This window comes from Plecotus auritus, assembly GCF_963455305.1.
Source record: "Plecotus auritus genome assembly, chromosome: 3".
In the NCBI taxonomy this organism is placed as follows: Eukaryota; Metazoa; Chordata; class Mammalia; order Chiroptera; family Vespertilionidae; genus Plecotus; species Plecotus auritus.
In genome coordinates, this window is record NC_137772.1 from 173,398,454 (window position 1) to 173,415,614 (window position 17,161).

The 17,161-nt window shown below is 37.3% G+C and overlaps 1 protein-coding gene across 7 annotated transcripts in view; it reads left to right on the forward strand.

Annotated features, from left to right (window-relative positions):
• The first annotated feature begins 2,130 nt into the window (after positions 1-2,130).
• LOC308243413 (cyclic AMP-dependent transcription factor ATF-7) overlaps positions 2,131-17,161 on the forward strand; it is a 109,311-nt gene continuing 94,280 nt past the window's right edge. For 2 of the 7 annotated variants that reach the window (XM_080658908.1, XM_080658913.1), the window contains exon 1: positions 2,133-2,257. The gene's annotated coding sequence lies outside the window, so the exon portion shown is untranslated. The other 5 variants (XM_080658909.1, XM_080658911.1, XM_080658914.1 and 2 more) reach the window with 4 other exon arrangements.

A 17,161-nucleotide genomic window follows, 5' to 3' on the forward strand; every position in this document is an offset into this window, starting at 1 on the left:
CACTTTTAAAAGGTGCATTTTATTTTATGTAAATTATATCTCAATTTAAAAAATATAGCTGGAACAATGGAGGTACCTTTTACTAAGATAGGGAAGACTAGGGAACTGTCACATATGGAAGAGAGAGGAAGAATTTGTTTGGAAATATTAAGTTGGAAATACTGATTAGACATCCAAGTGGATTTATTAAGTAGGCAGTTGGAGATATTAGTCTGAAGTTTAGGGGACAGATATGGGTTGGAGATATAAATTTGGAAAAAATTAATACCCGTAAAACAGAATGCTGCCTGGAGCAAAGTAGGATCTATGAACGTTAGCTATTATATTTATTTTGTATATATAGAGTAATAGCCATTATTCTAACACAACTGTAGAATCCCTTCCTCTCTGATTTGTAATGCCACTTCTATCATATACAAATCTCCCATTTAGATTGAAAATTATATTTTCTATAATTGCATTATTTTTAGTAGTAATTGTTTTATGGGAGAGTAGATTGGAAGCTAAGACTCCTCTCAACTTTTCTCAGTTCACTTTATAAGAATATAAATGATTCTATGCTTCTGTGTCACCTTTGCTACCTAGAGAGAAATTACCTGGATTCTTTCTACCTTTCAGAGGGTGCTATGAGGATAGATGAGATCCTAGGTAGGAAGTTCAGAAAGCTGAGTAATACAAAACTGCAGAAAGGAAAAGAGATTCCATAGGCAATATTTTTGAGTCAACTCTCCTTATAATTATAAATATTTTAAAAGTTTTATTTTAATTTGTGGTAAAAAATACACAACATAAAAATTATCATCTTGGTAACCATATGAGAATAATTTTAATACAGTCTTTGCATTTGATGTCTCACCCAAAATCTCCCCAAGGCTGTCTCCTCATGGTTCAATTCCAACTCCTGGTTCAAACATTATTTTAAAGAGGCCTTCTCTCAACAACGGGAGTAAAGTTGCTTCCCCACTCCTGGTCTCCTTCTGTCTCATTACTCTGAAACACTCTCCACTAACTGAAATATTTATATTTGTGTTCTTTTAATATATGTTTTTATTTGGGGGGTGGGGGGAAGAGAAACATTGATTGGTTGCTTCCATGCATCCCAATAGGGGATCGAACCTGTGTATATATGACCCTTCAGTGCACAAGAGGATGCTCCAACCAATTGAGCCACACCAGGAAGGACTTACGCATTTGTGTTTATTGGTTTATTAACTGTCTCCTCCTCGCCACTAAAATATAAAATATATCAGAGCAGGAACCTGGTCTGTCAGGCTCTTCTCCCCATGCCTAGAACATAAGTCCTGTTATGTATTTGTTATAATAGTTGCTGAGTAATAAACATAGTGCTTTTTAATTCTCAAGCAGTTTCAAATAAATTATCTCATTTGATCATTACAACTCTTTGAGCAAAATGGGATTGATTGCTAACTCAATTGTAAAGAAACTCAGAAATGCACCTCAACCAAAGGCAGAGGGCTAAACGAGAGGGCTCGCTGTGCTGGGGGCTTGCTTTTTTCAATATATTCACTCAAGTTCTAGGGCTAAGAGTATTTTAAACTTCTTTGCCATTAAGGAAGTGATGACCCTGGAGGATAGTGGGAACAACATGCACATGTTTTAAAAGTTGCCAGTTCCTGCAGTTGAACCCTTCCCACTGTCTCCCCACCACCCCACCCCCAGCAGATTGTGGCCACAGGGATGCTACTCTACGTGCAAAGAAGAAAATGCAACTACACGACTGTTTGGAACCCCGAATCCCTTGAGTACCTGCCTCAGGTTTTTCCTCCACTTTTTTCTTTTTAACAGCTTTATTCAGGTATAATCTTGTCTCGTTTTTTAAAATGCGTTCCTTTGGGATAATTTCATTCCCTAGAATATTTACTTCACTTTTTGGATTTCCACTACTACAGGCACCTGTAAAGATTCCTTTTTCTTTTCCTTTCCCCCTACGTTTCGCAACCGGACACGTGTGATCTGTGTGTCCCGAACTCGTTCAGCCTCGCTCCCCAGACCTGCCCACTAAAAGTCTGGCCCCTACATTCTCCCGGAGCCCCGCCCCTCGGCCCCTTTCCAAGTCAGGCCCTACGGATCTCGCCCTTCCTCCACCCTCCCCCCGCCCCCCCATATCTCGCGAGAGATGAGCGCGCCTGGCCGGACGAGAGGAAAGTATCAGCTCCGCTAAGGGGGGGAAGAAGGAGCTGGAGACAGATTGTGGGACCGAGCGCGGGCGGGCGGGAGGCGACGGAGCTGCCAGCGGGTGAGTCCTGTTAACATTAACTAGCCCATGATGTGACGAGAGTCTCTCCTTCAACTCTGATCAGTCCCAGTCTCCCAGGCCGGGGTCTCCCCTCCTAGGCTGTGTTGGACGGGGGCGCTGAGGCGGTGGCCGGGCCCTGTCTGAGGAAGAGGGTGGGGCATGGACTAATGCTGACCAATAAGAGAAAAGGAAGCTAAGATTGGCGGCGATAAGCACTAATGGGAGATCGTCTTTACCTTGCGGAGTGCCGCCCCTCTTTCCCTCCTCCCGCCTCCTTCCTTTAGGGGTGGGGGAAGGCGGGGCCAGAGGCCTGAAGTGTGGGGAGAACTTGGGGGTAAGTAGCCCCGGGGGGCACAGGGCGTGGCAAGAAGTGGGGAGTTGAATCCTGAGGGAATGGAAGTGTAGTAGTGTAGCCTAAGGGAAGGATCATGGAATTGGGGTGGAATGGGAGAAAGGGGAGGGGTGCTAAACTGGCTTCTGAAAGAGTGGGGTTGGGGACTTGGCATTGGAAGAAGCTGGAGGTAATAGGCAGAAGGTAGGGATGAGTAGGTGAAAACATCGCAGTAAGTGAGCCTGGAAGATAGATAGGGTTTACTCATTGGAAATGAGAATCATGGCATTTCGATTGAATTATAAAGAAGAATATCAGGGACATGGTATCAGGAAAAGTATAGATTTGGAAAAAATTAAGTGAATGAGTTTAGGAAGACTTACATAGTGGTGGGCTTGGTAGCCAAAAGACTTCACTTTGAGAAGAGTATGGGGGACTCCAGAGGTGAAAAGGAGGTATTTGAGAAGGAGACGGCTGATATATACAGGTTTTGAATGTAGGTATCAGAAAAAACTTGGGTACTGTTTTAGGGCTTTTGGTGGATTTGACTTCCAGTCTGGTGATCAGCCTGCAAGAATGCTGGATAGGGCTTGAGAAGGAGAAAAAACGCACACACTTTCATCACTTCTACTCTGATTTCCTTTTTCCCTCTCTAACTTTTCCCACATTTAATCTCTTCCTAACTCGGGGATGGGGGCCTGGGACGGAAGCAGTCCAAGTTGGAGTCCCAGAAGGAGTTATATGTTGCTCGAGTTGCTTGTTTATGTTCTCTGACGAGGGTGTTTACTACCCAGAGCACCTCCTACCCAAATTCCCATTTAGCTACTTTCCTAACTTTAAAAGTTTGTTTTCTGCTTAGTGGGCGTTTTAGTATCTCTGAAGGTTGTGTCATAAGTGAAGGTTTGTGGGAGTGTGCACAGTTTTGTCGGCAAGCCCACTTGATTCCTATGTTTAAAAACTTTGCAATAGTGTAAGTAATTTCTGTAGAGGTATCCGTCTTTATAGGTTTTCTAAGCACAGAGAAATATACTAAACTGAAGTGTGTTTTGTTAAATGTGTCTTACCTACTTATATTCTTTAAGAGTTATTAAATGGGTGGTTGCAGTTTTAATTAGCTTATGCTATATATTTTTGAATGGTGTAAATAAAATGGACACATATTTCAGGAAAGTGAAAAATTTCAGTTTTTCCCTTTGTGTCCAGACTCAGAAGCTAAATATATGTCATTATATCTTAGGGCAAGGGTTGGGGAAATCAAACACAATTTGTACTTAAACATGGAGGATGTAAGGTAAGTGGAGACTATTACGAAATGTAACATGTCTGTAAGGAAAGAAACTGAAAAAAAGTTTGGCAGCTATACTAAGTAGTTTTACCAGTTCTTAATTCTGTACAGAATAATGACAATCCCTTGCTCTTTGTTTGATAGTTGTGTATTATTTAATGATGAATTGGACTAATATAGCCAATTAATTAATAACTTCTTTATTATTACATATATTTATCTTTTACATTCCTTCTCTTCTCCTTTTACTTTTTAAAAAATATATATTTTTTTATTTCAGCGAGGAGGAGAGAGTTAGAAACATCAGTGATGAGAGAGAATCATTGATTGGCTGCCTCCTGCATGGCTCCTACCAGGGATTGAGCCCACAATCTGGGGGATTGAGCCCATAACCTGGGCATGTGCGGTTGACTGGAATCGAACCTGGGACTTTTCAGTCCGCAGCCCTACACTCTATCCACTGAGCCAAACCAGCTAGGGCGTCTCCTCCTTTTACTTTTGAGAAGCAAATTAATAGCTGAAATACTGTTAAAGCTGTTATGTGAAGAAAAACCAGAGTATGTTGTTTTGTATTAACCTTTGGTTTTCAGGTACCATTTGAAGCTTTTTCTCTTGGCCAGGAAGTCGCCCATATGGCACACTGAGACCAATTGATTACTGATCTTTAGCGTTACTTAACTGAATTTGGTTCCAGTATTTCACATTCAGAACATTACTATTGGACTTTCAGACATTTTCACAGTTTGCCTGGCGATAGCACACAAAAATAATCCAACAAAATAGCAAAGCCCCTTCTTTTAGTCTTCTGTCCTAGAATTTGTGATGGCTTTGACTTGGGCACTGTTAAGTGCAAAATTTGTTTTTCCCATTTCCCATTAGTGTTAGCAGAAAGTTAGAGTGCTCATCTTTAAATTTGTGAATCAAAGGTACCATCCCATGATAGTTTCCGTGTTGTAATTAGTAAGCATTCTTGTTTATTATGGATTTTAAATATTAATGGATATCATTACTGTATCTCCTTTCTTCTTTCCTCTCCCTGCTTTCAACCCAAAATGGAAATCATTTTTTTTTTTAAACAAATTCTTAAGCTACTACTTTGCCTCAAGTAAAGTCCCTGGCTCTGTCTGAACACAGCTGCTCTGAAGTTCTCACAAGTTATTGTTTTGTACATGTCAAGACTGAGTTTTTCCTAGGCTGCAGTAGGAGGGAGTCAGAAGGAGGGAGTTACAGCAGCCTCCTATCCACGTCTGATAAGGAGGAGCCTTCTCCTTGGGAGGAAGTTTTGGGTGGAGCAAATAGCATTGCCATATAAATATCTAATAAAGACAACTCTCTTTGTGGCACTAGTTGGCAGGCTGGAGTATAATTGTCTCTTATTCCTTGATAAACTAAAGTTAAGGTGCAGATGTTTCTTTAAGAAAAACAAATGCAGTATTCATTTAAAAAGAAGCATTAATTTCTTTTGTTGTTGGTTTCTCTGAAAATGGTACTGATTTTAGAGTTCATGAAAGGTTTTCCATTTCTTTAGAAACATGTGAAAGAAAGCAGTTTTAAGTTTCTCATTTTTCAACGTTGCCTTCCTTCCTCTTAACAGGCTTATTTTGGGATCAAGTATATTCATGAAATGTGAAAAGGCATCATATTTGGAATCCCTGAAGCATAGTCTTTTACCTTCCGAATGCTATAAGACAAAGATCCTCACTTCACAGATTCCCTGTTCCATTTTGGAACTCTACTTTTAGAACATTCTGTACATTGTGCTGAAGCTCTTTAATTCTGCCATCTCAAGCTACAATAAATAAACCTAATTCCTTGTCAGCATGGTAGTCCTTCAAATATTTGATGACAGTTATGTCTTGTTAAGGCTTCTGTTACTGGGATAACTATCCCAAGGTCTTTCAGCTATTCCTTAAATGACATTTTTAATAAAGTACAGGTTCCTCATCAACTTAGTTGCCTAATTTTTTTTAATATATATTTTATTGATATTTTTACAGAGAGGAAGGGAGAGGGATAGAGAGCTAGAAACATCGATGAGAGAGAAACATTGATCAGCTGCCTCCTGCACACCTCCCACTGGGGATGTGCCCGCAGCCCATGCCCTTGACCGGAATCGAACTTGGGACCCCTCAGTCCGCAGGCCGACGCTCTATGCACTGAGCCAAACTGGTTTCAGCAGTTGCCTAATTTTTTAGGGCTTCTTGTCTAGGTCTGAATATAACATCTCAGATATCTGATCAATAAAAGTACAGGCGAGAGTGGCCTCTTTTTTAAATTGTACTCCATACCTCTATTTTTAAAGCCTAAGATCACATTAATTTGTGTAATTGATTTTTAAAAAAATATATTTTTTTTATTGATTTCAGAGAGGAAGGGAGAGGGAGAAAGAGAAACATTAATGATGAGAGAGAATCATTGATTGGCTGCCTTCTGCATGCCCCCTACTGGGGATCGAGCCAGCAACCTGGGCATATGCTCCGACCTGGAATCAAACCGTGACCTCCTGGTTCATAGGTCGATGCTCAACTACTGAGCCACGCCACCTGCCTGTGTGATTGATTTTTTTTTTGTAATTGATTTTTTAAATGTAATTGAAGACTTTATATTGATCCCAGTAACTGTCATCTCGTTGGTTTTGGTTCATTGTTTTAGCTTGATAATGTTATTTAGCCTCTTGGGCATTCCTTATATTTTTGTATTGATAGATAAATGTGATAAACATGACTCCTATGGTGTGTGTTTTCTTAATTTATTTTTTATTGTTGACAGTATTACAGATGTCCTAACACCTAAGTTTTTGTTTTAGGTGACTGGTAAAACATATAAGTGTGAAGCAATGCTTTAACATCGTACTATCATTAGGTTGATATTAATCCATTAATCAATCTTTTGGATAAAATTCATTTATGAATCCACCTACTGTTTTAAAATCTAACCTATATTTCTTATGAAGTATTAAGAGTTTCCCTGTTGTAATCTAAAAGTAATCTAAAAATATTCTATTTCTGGGCATATACCTGAGCTTCTTGGCTAGAGACCCTGTTAAAAAGAGAAAATGAAGTTAGACATTAGTTACTATTTTGCCATCTTATGCTAATGTTTATAGATCACTGCATTACTTGCCAGTTGTTTAAAGCCATCTACTTAATAATTCATTTTATAATCTTCTTGGTAAACAATATTTCATCAGTCTATAATTTCTGGACTCTATCTTCTCTGCTCCCTATTTTTTTCAAGTATGTTTACCCCCATTTCAAAGACTTCTGGTCCTGCTTCCTTTTTTTGTTTAAATTAATATAGAATGATTAACAGTGTATCTTTTGTATGCTTTTTGTCATCAGATGAAATTCTGTTGTAGAAACTATTTTAGGACAAAATGCTATTCCCTGAACATTTTAAGTTACATATTAAAGAATTAAACTATTGTCCACATAACAATTGTATTATAGTTTTCCATAATATTGACATCTCCAATTTATATCTAACTTTTTATTTTCTGTTTGGAATAAAAACTTGTACCACCTGTAAAAAGTACACATATACACACACATGTAATTGCCATTTATAATTATAATTTATTGGTGTGGTAGTCTGTATTTGTCACTATGTGCTATAGGTGAAATGGTACTACAAATAAGATAGAACCTCAGAAGACATCTCTAGGGACTAAGACTTTATGTTGGCAGCCAACAACTTTTCTATGTGTTAATTTTAGACCTGATAGTTGAATTTATGTTTGAGCAGTTTAGTTGATAAATGCATTGTTAAAGCACCTTCCTCTTTGGGGCTTTAATTTTTACTTTCGTTTTTAGAAAATTGCAAATTGTGAGTGTAAATGTTCATGTGGAATAAAGTAACATGCTGTTAGGGAATGCTTTACATTTTCTTTTGATACCTTCTATCCATCTGAGATTGTTCAGTTATGAATTCTCTTGGAAAAGTAGAGGGATGGACATGATGACCGCTCAAGGTCCTTTCCAGTCCAAACATTCATAAATAGAGCTCATCTCAGGGAACTTACTATTGAAGAATCAGGAAGAAAAATGGACTGTAAAGAAAATAAAATTAAAATGGTTCTACTGACCCAGTGGGAATGGATAAACAAAAAGTAAGGAACATAAATAGCAATAAATAATAACTCTTAAGCCAAAAAAAAAAAAAAATCAACACCACCAACAACAAATATTTTGCATTGGACATTTCATGTCTTAAAATATTTTATCATGACATTTTCTCTTCAGAATTTCCCTGGTGGACACTTTCTGTTGAAAGAGTGTTGTTGTTTTTCTGTTAAATCATAGTATTTGGCTTCCTTTCCTTCACTTGTTTGTCCTTTTGTTTAGAAACTTTTAAAATCTGAATATACTCACTGTCTGTATGTAATGAAGCAAAATTCAGTTCAATTTGAAAGTAAAGATACTGTTTGGCTTCTTTGGAACGGAAAGATGAAGTGTTACAATTCAGGAAAGTTTTTATGAAAAGATAAATTTATCTAATTTCTAAAATTTTGTAGGCAGACATCTAGGAAAGAGTCCCAACTAAACCAAAGGTGAGTTACTGCATTAGTCTTATGCGGAATATAAGGACACTTATTAGGAAACAAAACTCATTACAAACACAAGAATTAACTTTGTTAGTTTTTTTTCATCTTTGGGTAATTTTAATCCTAAGTGTTCTCATACATTTGAAACCCAACTGTGAAAAAAGTTTCTCTCTTCTATTCAATCCTGCACTTATCCTTAATAAATATCAATTTATGGCCAAAACCGGTTTGGCTCAGTGGATAGAGCGTCGGCCTGCGGACTGAAGGGTCTCAGGTTCGATTCCGGTCAAGGGCACGTAACTTGGTTGTGGGCACATCCCCAGTGGGAGGTGTGCAGGAGGCAGCTGATCGATGTTTCTCTCTCATCGATGTTTCTAACTCTCTATCCCTCTTCCTTCCTCTCTGTAAAAAAATCAATAAAATATTTAAAAAAAAATAAAAATAAATATCAATTTATGAAAGTAACAGGAACCAAGATTTAGCTTAAAAAGTCACTTTTGAGCTTGTGGCTTGGGCCTCTGTGGGAACAGTACTGATTTATCATAGTCCTACCTCCTCAAAAAATCCAACTTGCTTTCTTTGAGTAGAATTACTTACTAATACCTTATTATATGATATAATGCTTCTTTCTGACATAGTGGACAAAGGAATCTTATATGCTAAATTAGCCAAATTTTATTTGGGGGTTAAAATTCATGCGGTAGAAAAATACTTTTTTAAAAAAATATATTTTATTGATTTTTTTTTACAGAGAGGAAGGGAGAGGTATAGAGAGTTAGAAACATCAATCAGCTGCCTCCTGCACACCCCGCACTGGGGATCAATCAGCTGCCTCCTGCACAACCCCTACTGGGGATGTGCCCGCAACCAAGGTACATGCCCTTGACCAGAATCGAACCTGGGGCCTTCAGTCTGCAGGCCAACACTCTATCCACTGAGCCAAACCAGTTAGGGCAACTTTTTTTTTTTCAGATTAAAAATAGAGCATAACCATTCTTTTTGAAACAGGAATAAGCCTGACTATATTATAAAAAGAGGATGATTTCTTGAATATAATTGCTATAAATGATTCGTGTTGGCATCAAATTTCTTGCCACTAGTATTTATTTAAGCTTTATCAAACTTGAGTAACACCATGCTGGTTTTCTTTAGCATGGTATTTCTGGTACTAACATGTCTCTTCTAGCGCTATTTTATTTTTTATATTTTTAAATTTATTTTAGAGAGGAAGGGAGAGAGAGAGGGAAAAAAAACATTGATGTGAGAAACATCGATCTGCTGCCTCCTGTATCCCTCCCCTATTGGGGATCACAACCCAGGCATGTGCTCTGACCAGGAATGAAACTGGTGACCTCTTTTTTGGTGCATGGGACAATGTTCACCTTAATGAGCCACATCATCCAGGGCTAGCACCATTTTCTTTCTTTTTGTTTAAGTTTTTTTTTTTTGTTGCTGTTAATCCTCACCCAAGGATATATTTTCCATTTATTTTTAGAGAGAGTGGAAGGAAGTGGGTGGAGGGGGAGAGAATGTGAGAGAGAAACATTGATGTGTGAGAGAGAGACATATCGATTGGTTACCTCTTACACGTGCCTGACTTGGTCAAGGATTGAACTTGCAAACCAGGTACATGCCCTTGATTGGGAATTGAACCCATGACCCTTTGGTGTGTGGGCCGAAGCTCTATCCAGTGAGCCACACCAGCCAGGGCTTTTTAAAAAAAATTTGGTCAAGCAGTAGTTTGCTAATATTTATGCATCAGTGTTTGGGACTGTTGAAAGTTAATCAGTGAGCATTGGAATACCCCAAATAGATCACTGTGTTGCCAGTATGTGGGCAGTCTTAGAAAAGATTTTGTTAAATTGATTTTAGAGAGAGAGGAAGGAAAAGGGAGAGAAACATTGATATGAGAGAGAAGCATCTATCAGCTGCCTCCTGCACACTCCCTACTGGGGATCCAGTCCACAACTTGGGCGTGTGCCCTGACCAGGAATTGAATCAGCAACCTTTTGGTGCATGGATGACGCCCAACCAACTGAGCCACACTGGCCAGGGCAAGTCCATGATGATTTCTAACCTATCCTTAAAGATTAGTATTTTAAGGTTCATTAGTATTGGTTTATTGCTTTAGGGATCCTACTTTATCTGAAAATGAATAGGAAAAAACTGAAACGCAATATTAGATTTTGACAGTTTACCAATGTCCAGGAATTTTTCTGTTTTCAAAATGCATATTGAGGCCAAACATAGGTATAATGTTCTCTGTTTCTAACTCTGCTTCCTGCTATCACTTTAGCAAGTGGTTGCTTCTTTGTTTTTGCTTTATTAACTTTTCTGAGGATAGTTCAAAAATAGTTCCTTGAATCCTCCAAAAGCCTAGATAGATAAAAACTTCTACTCAAGTAGTTGGCTGTATGAAGCTGCTTCCAGAGATAGGTTCTAAACTTTGGCCATGTGTTGCCTAAGTTATGACTCAGCCTAATTCTCACTTCCATCTGTTTTTTGTCATTTGCTACAAAACTATTTGGTCTAATCTGGGTCCTTTCTTTGAAACCTGTTCCTGCATGTCTGAGCCTGAAATTCAAAATTAATTTCAACCTGCTCTTCGATTCATCAATCCAGGGTGGTACTCTACTGTTTATGTATTTCTTAAAGCAGTGGGTTTCCAACTGCTTTTGGTCTTAGAATCCACTCTTTTTTCTTCTTAAAAATTAATTGAGGACTCCAAAGAATTTTTGTTTACCTTGGTTATATCTATTGATACTTAGTATATCAGAAATTAAAATGGAGAAATTTTAAAAATAGTTTAAAATAACAACATAAATAACAAGTTTTCAAAAGATTTAAGGGAAGAGCTTTAAATCTCTTTAATGTCTGACTTAATAGAAAACAGCAAGATTCTCATATCTGCTTCTGCATTCAATTTGTTATGATATGTTGTTTTGATTGAAGTACATGAAGAAACCATGGGCTCAGACAGATGTGTAATAGGAAAAGAAAAGATTCTTTTTCAGATAATTATAGATAGCCTTTATTCTTTGATACTACACCAAAATTTGAAAAGTGATAGTTTGTTAAAGTTTAGATGTGTAAAATCAAAGACTATATTTGTGAACTTTTGTTATTCTGTTATAGTAAAATGCATTGGACATGACTGGGTTGTGGCTCAGTCCCCAGTAGGGGATGTGCAAGAGGCAGCCAGTCAATGATTCTCTCTCATCATTGATGTTTCTATTTCTCTCTCCCTCTCTTTCCTCTCTCAGATCAATAAAATGTATTGGGCCCAGCAGATGTGGCTCAGTTGATTGAGCATGGACCCATGCACCAAGCGGTCACAGGTTTGATTCTCAGTCAGGGCACATGCTTGGGTTGCAGATTTGATCCCCAGTAGGGGGATTGGCTGTGCAGGAGGCAGCCGATTGGTGTTTTTATCTCTCCCTTCCTCTCTTTCTAAAATCAACAACAATAATAATAAAACATATTTAAAATGCATTGGCCTGCCTTGCCCTTTAAGTAGATCTTTATCCATGTACGATTTAAACACCCGTGAACGCTCTGAAAGGGATCAATAGGGATCCCTGGAGCTCACTTTGAGTACTATCTTATAGTACCAAACTTGAAAAATATAGCTACTTACCATATAGAAGGAATATAAGCTCTCCATTTTAGTGCTCTCAAAAGGTGTCAGAATTACCCAAGGCGATAATTCTTGGAAGCCAAAACCAAGTGAATGCAGGAGGCCTAGGAATCTGTTTTTTAATAGGTGCTAGGTGAATATGCTAAATATTCAGAACTAGGGTTAATTTTTTAAAAACATCTTTATTTTTTAAAATATATTTTTATTGATTTCAGAGAGGAAGAGAGAGATGGAAACATCAATGATGAGAGAGAATCATTGATTAGCTGCCTTCTGCACTTTCCTCATTGGGGATTGAGCTTGCAACCTGGGCATATACCCTTGGCTGGAATTGAACTGGGGACCCTTCAGTCCATAAGCCGATGCTCTAGGAACTGAGCCAAACCGGCCAGGGCTAGGGTTAATTTAAATTAACCATATTTTAAGGAAACCTAATTTCTAAATTTTGAAAAATAATTTAGTACTTGTCACATTATAAAAGTCCTTATTGCCCAACCAGTGTGGCTCAGTGGTTGAGCGTCGACCTGTGAACCAGGAGGTAATGGTTCTATTCCCGGTCAGGGCTCATGCTGGGTTGCTGGCTCCATCCCCAGTAGGGGTGTGCAAGAAGCAGTCCATCAATGATTTTTTCTCATCATTGATGTTCCTATCTCTCTCTTCCTCTCCCTTCCTCTCTGAAATCAATAAAAAAAATATATTTTTAAAAAATAAATAAAAATCCTTAACAAAATACACACTCTTAACATTTGTCATACTTGGGATATCTTAATTAACTATGTATTTCAATTAATAACAGTATAAATACCAGTAGTTGGCAGCTAAGGCCAGATAGTAAATATGTTAGGCTTTGTAGGCATGAGGTCCCTGTTTAAAACTACTAAACTCTGCCACTGTAGCACAAAAGTAGTCATAGACAGCATGCAAAGAATAAGTGGGGCTGTGTTCCCATAAAATTGTATTTATGAACACTAAAATTTGAATTTCATATACTTTTCACATGTCACAAATTATTCTTTTGATTAATCATTTAAAAATGTAAAAACCATTCTTAGCTTGTGGGCCATACACAAACATGTCACCAACGAGATTTGGGCTATGGACTAAAGTTTGCCAATCCTTTAGACTATAACTGGATTATTAATTTTCTAGTTATAGTCTAAATCAGCGGTTGCCAACCTTTCGGATCTAGACCACTGGTTGGCGACTGCTGGTCTAAATAAAGGGAGTCAACCTATCAATGTTTTTCAGTATTTATTATAGTGAAATATACTTAATTTTAAAACTATGAACATCATTTCATTTTCCTAGACCAATGGTTGGCAAACTCATTAGTCAACACAGAGCCAAATATCAACAGTACAACGACTGAAATTCTTTTGAGAGCCGAAAACTGACTTCTGTGCATGGGCCACGAAGTTTCAGTCGCACTGTACGTGTGTGCCCGCACGTGGTATTTTGTGGAAGAGCCACACTCAAGGGGCCAAAGAGCCGTATGTGGCTCGTGAGCCACAGTTTGCCGACCACTGTCCTAGACAAATAATACTCCCAAGAACTTGTAGTCCCTCAAACTAATGTTTCTGGACATTCATTTATATTATAAACATATAGGAGACACCTATTGTATTAAACTTTTGGAAATACACAATTCAGCAGTCAGTCTACAATATGCAAATTGTCATCCAACTTTTAAGAGTTATAAAAAGATGTGGTGTCCATTTTTATATCTTATTTGGGGTATATGAGAACAGGTAATTTAGTGTTCAGGCCAACCTCAACTTCTTGACACATCTTTTGCCTATGTTTTTTGTAGCTCTCTGCCTCAGTTTTCAAGTTAGCAAAGTGCTTTAGAAAAACCCTGATATAAAACAATAAGGCTAATTAGTAATAAGGTTATAGTAATATATATGCTTTCTATATAATGCTTTTGGGGCCATTGATATACCTACTAGCAAACTGTTGTTATGCTAAATAATACAGTGGAAAATGGACCCAGAATTTAGGAACAGAGATTTCAATTCCTAAATAATCTACTCCTAGTAAAACATGAGTTTTCTTTGTTTTCTGGGAGTTCACATAACCTGCATTATGGTCTAACAGTTGTTATGTTTACTGGAATCTTCCTTAAGTCAGTTTTTTTTTTTTTTTTAAATATATTGATTTCAGAGAGGAAGGGCGAGAGAGTTAAAAACATCAATGATGAGAGAGAATCATTGATTGGCTGCCTTCTGCACACCCCACACTGGGAATCGAGCCCACAACCTGGGCATGTGCCCTTGACCTGGATCGAACCCGGGATCCTTCAGTCTGCATGCTGACGCTCTATCCACTGAGCCAAACCAGCTAGGGCAGTTAAAGTCAGTTTTCTAGCGGCACTGAGTATTCTATGGTGAATAAAATGTTGAGTCTGCCGAGGTATAGAGATAGTGTTTGTACTCTGCTTAGCAGCAGCTAAATTATCTTAGACTTTGAAACTTGGTCTCCAAAGTTGTGTTCTTAGAAGAGATTTGTTTGTGTATAATTTCTTTTTAATATCATAAGGTAATGGAGCCCATAGAACTTTGATTGGGTGCCTGTCTAAATTTTTTAGGTTATTTATAGCTGAGCTGAAAGGCATTCAGTACCTGGTAAGCTTGGTAATCAGCTTGCTTTATTCCCGTTGTGATAGATGGTTGAAGAAATTTCTGTGTTTATAAGTAATTCTCGTTGTTAAGGAGTATTCATTGGATTCTGAAAATGGGTCCTTGAAGGCAACAAAGGAGGAATTATCTTGAATTGCTTGATTTACCTTGTGTATCGATATGTTTAAATTTCCATCATGTCTATTTCTATATGAAGCTATTCCCTTATAATTTTAGAAAGTTTTTTTTTTGTAGTCAATTTTGAACTTAATTTGTCATTTGGTTCTGTTACTTTGTAATAGAGAATGAACAACTTTGTATGATTTGTAAATATACTGTTTAGTGCTTTGAAATAGTCCAGCAGAACCCTGGCCGGTATGTGTTGGTTGGAGTGTCCCCTTGTACACCAAGAGGTGGTAGTTCGATTGGAGCCAGGGCACATTCCGGGTTGCAGGTGCCCGGGGGAATGGTTGGGGTGCTTTCAGGGTACAAATGGGAGTCAACCTGTCAGTGTTTTTCTTTTTCATTATGTTTCTCCTCTCTCTCTCTCTCTCTCTCTCTCTCTCTCTCTCTCTCTCTCTCAAAACAACAACAACAACAACAAAAACAATTAAAAATGTTATTTAAAATAGTGTAACAGATATGGGCCTTTTGAAAAAGCATATAGACATATTTTTTTAAGTCATGCAGATGGACATTCTTTTTTATTATTAGATTACATTATAATTTTTAAAATTTATTAAAAGCAGCCTGTGATTATTGTAGAGACTTTGGAAGATACTGAATTACAAAGAAGAAAATAAAGTAATCTGGAATACCATTACCCATTCATAACCATTATTAATATTTGATATTAGTGTTCTCTTTTTCAATGTTTATTATTTTATTTGCTCTTTTATAGATTTGAAATTATGGTGCATATGTAATATTATATCCTGCTTTCCCCTCACTTAGTGTATAGCATTTTCTAATGTCATTAAATAGCTTTCAGAAACATTCTTAACTTAAATATAGTCTGTTGTAAGGGAGTATCTTAATTTATATTTATCCCTACTTAAACATTTAATTTCTGTTTTATTCTTGTTACAAATATGGCTATGATGAACATTTTAATATATAAATAGTCTATGTTTCTGGTTTTAGCTTCAGAATAAAGTCCTGAAAGAAGAATGATTTGTTCAAAGGATATGAAGCATTTTAAGACACTTAATATAAATATTGCCAGATTGCTTTCTAGAATTATTGTCCCAATTTGTATTCCCAAAAGTCATATATTAAGCTGCCCTTTCTGCTGCATCCTTAATTAGCATTTTTTATACTTGAAAATATAGTTTAACAACTCTGGACTAGGTTTTGTTTTCAAGGGGCAATTAAGAGTTAACTTGACAGATTCCTCCTCCCCATTTTTAACATTCTAATAAAAAACTATAGCCGAAACCGGTTTGGCTCAGTGGATGGAGCGTCGGCCTGCGGACTGAAGGGTCCCGGGTTCGATTCCGGTCAAGGGCGTGTGCCTTGGTTGCGGGCACATCCCCAGTGGGAGGTGTGCAGGAGGCAGCTGATCGATGTTTCTCTCTCATCGATGTTTCTGGCTCTCTATCCCTCTCCCTTCCTCTCTGTAAAATATCAATAAAATATATTTAAAAAAAAAAAAAAAAAAAAAAAAAAAAACTATAGAGCTTTCTCTATGGTATTTGTATTTTAAGAAAAGCACAGAATTGGTTGAATATAGTCACATAAAATGCCTTAGGCACAAAGTAGTTATAAATATATGTTTAAAATGTCTTCTCTGTGAATAGCTTTAAATACATAAATACCTGCATAGCAATTGTTTTGTGGTCCCAACAGCTTTCTGCAAAAACTCAAAGTATACTTGAGCAAAGTATACTTGAATATCACCATTAGATTAAATAAATAAATATTTATTGAACATCAACTGTATTGTAAGAGGAAAGGCTTCCAGGAGTTTTAACCTAGATTTCTGTATTCTATCCCATTCCCCTTTGGTGACAAATAATATAGTCATTTCCTTTTTATTCATAAACAAAGTAGTCCACTTCTAGTCACTAACATATCACTATTTCATTTCTTTCATAGAATTATTTGTTATTAATCTAAAATTATTTTGTTTATTGGCTTAATATTTGTTTTTTCCTTTTAGACCATAAGCACTATGAGGGTAGAAACCTTGTCTGTCTCATTCACTGTTGAATTCTGGGGCCTAGAGCATCTGGCAAGCACTGAAGAAAATAGTCAGTGAATTAGTGAATTTTAAGCTGAGTAAATATACTTTTTGGCCTAAAAAGTAAATTGTGGTTATTAGTTTCAAACTTTTTCCTTGTCAGATCTTTTACCAAGACTGTTAACCCCACTTTTTTGTGCTCTAGTTTATACTCTAGAATTGCTAGCAAAACAATTTGATGAATGACTACAAAGAATAGGTGAAATAACAAGGGGTCTAATATGTACACTGATCACCTCTGACTAATT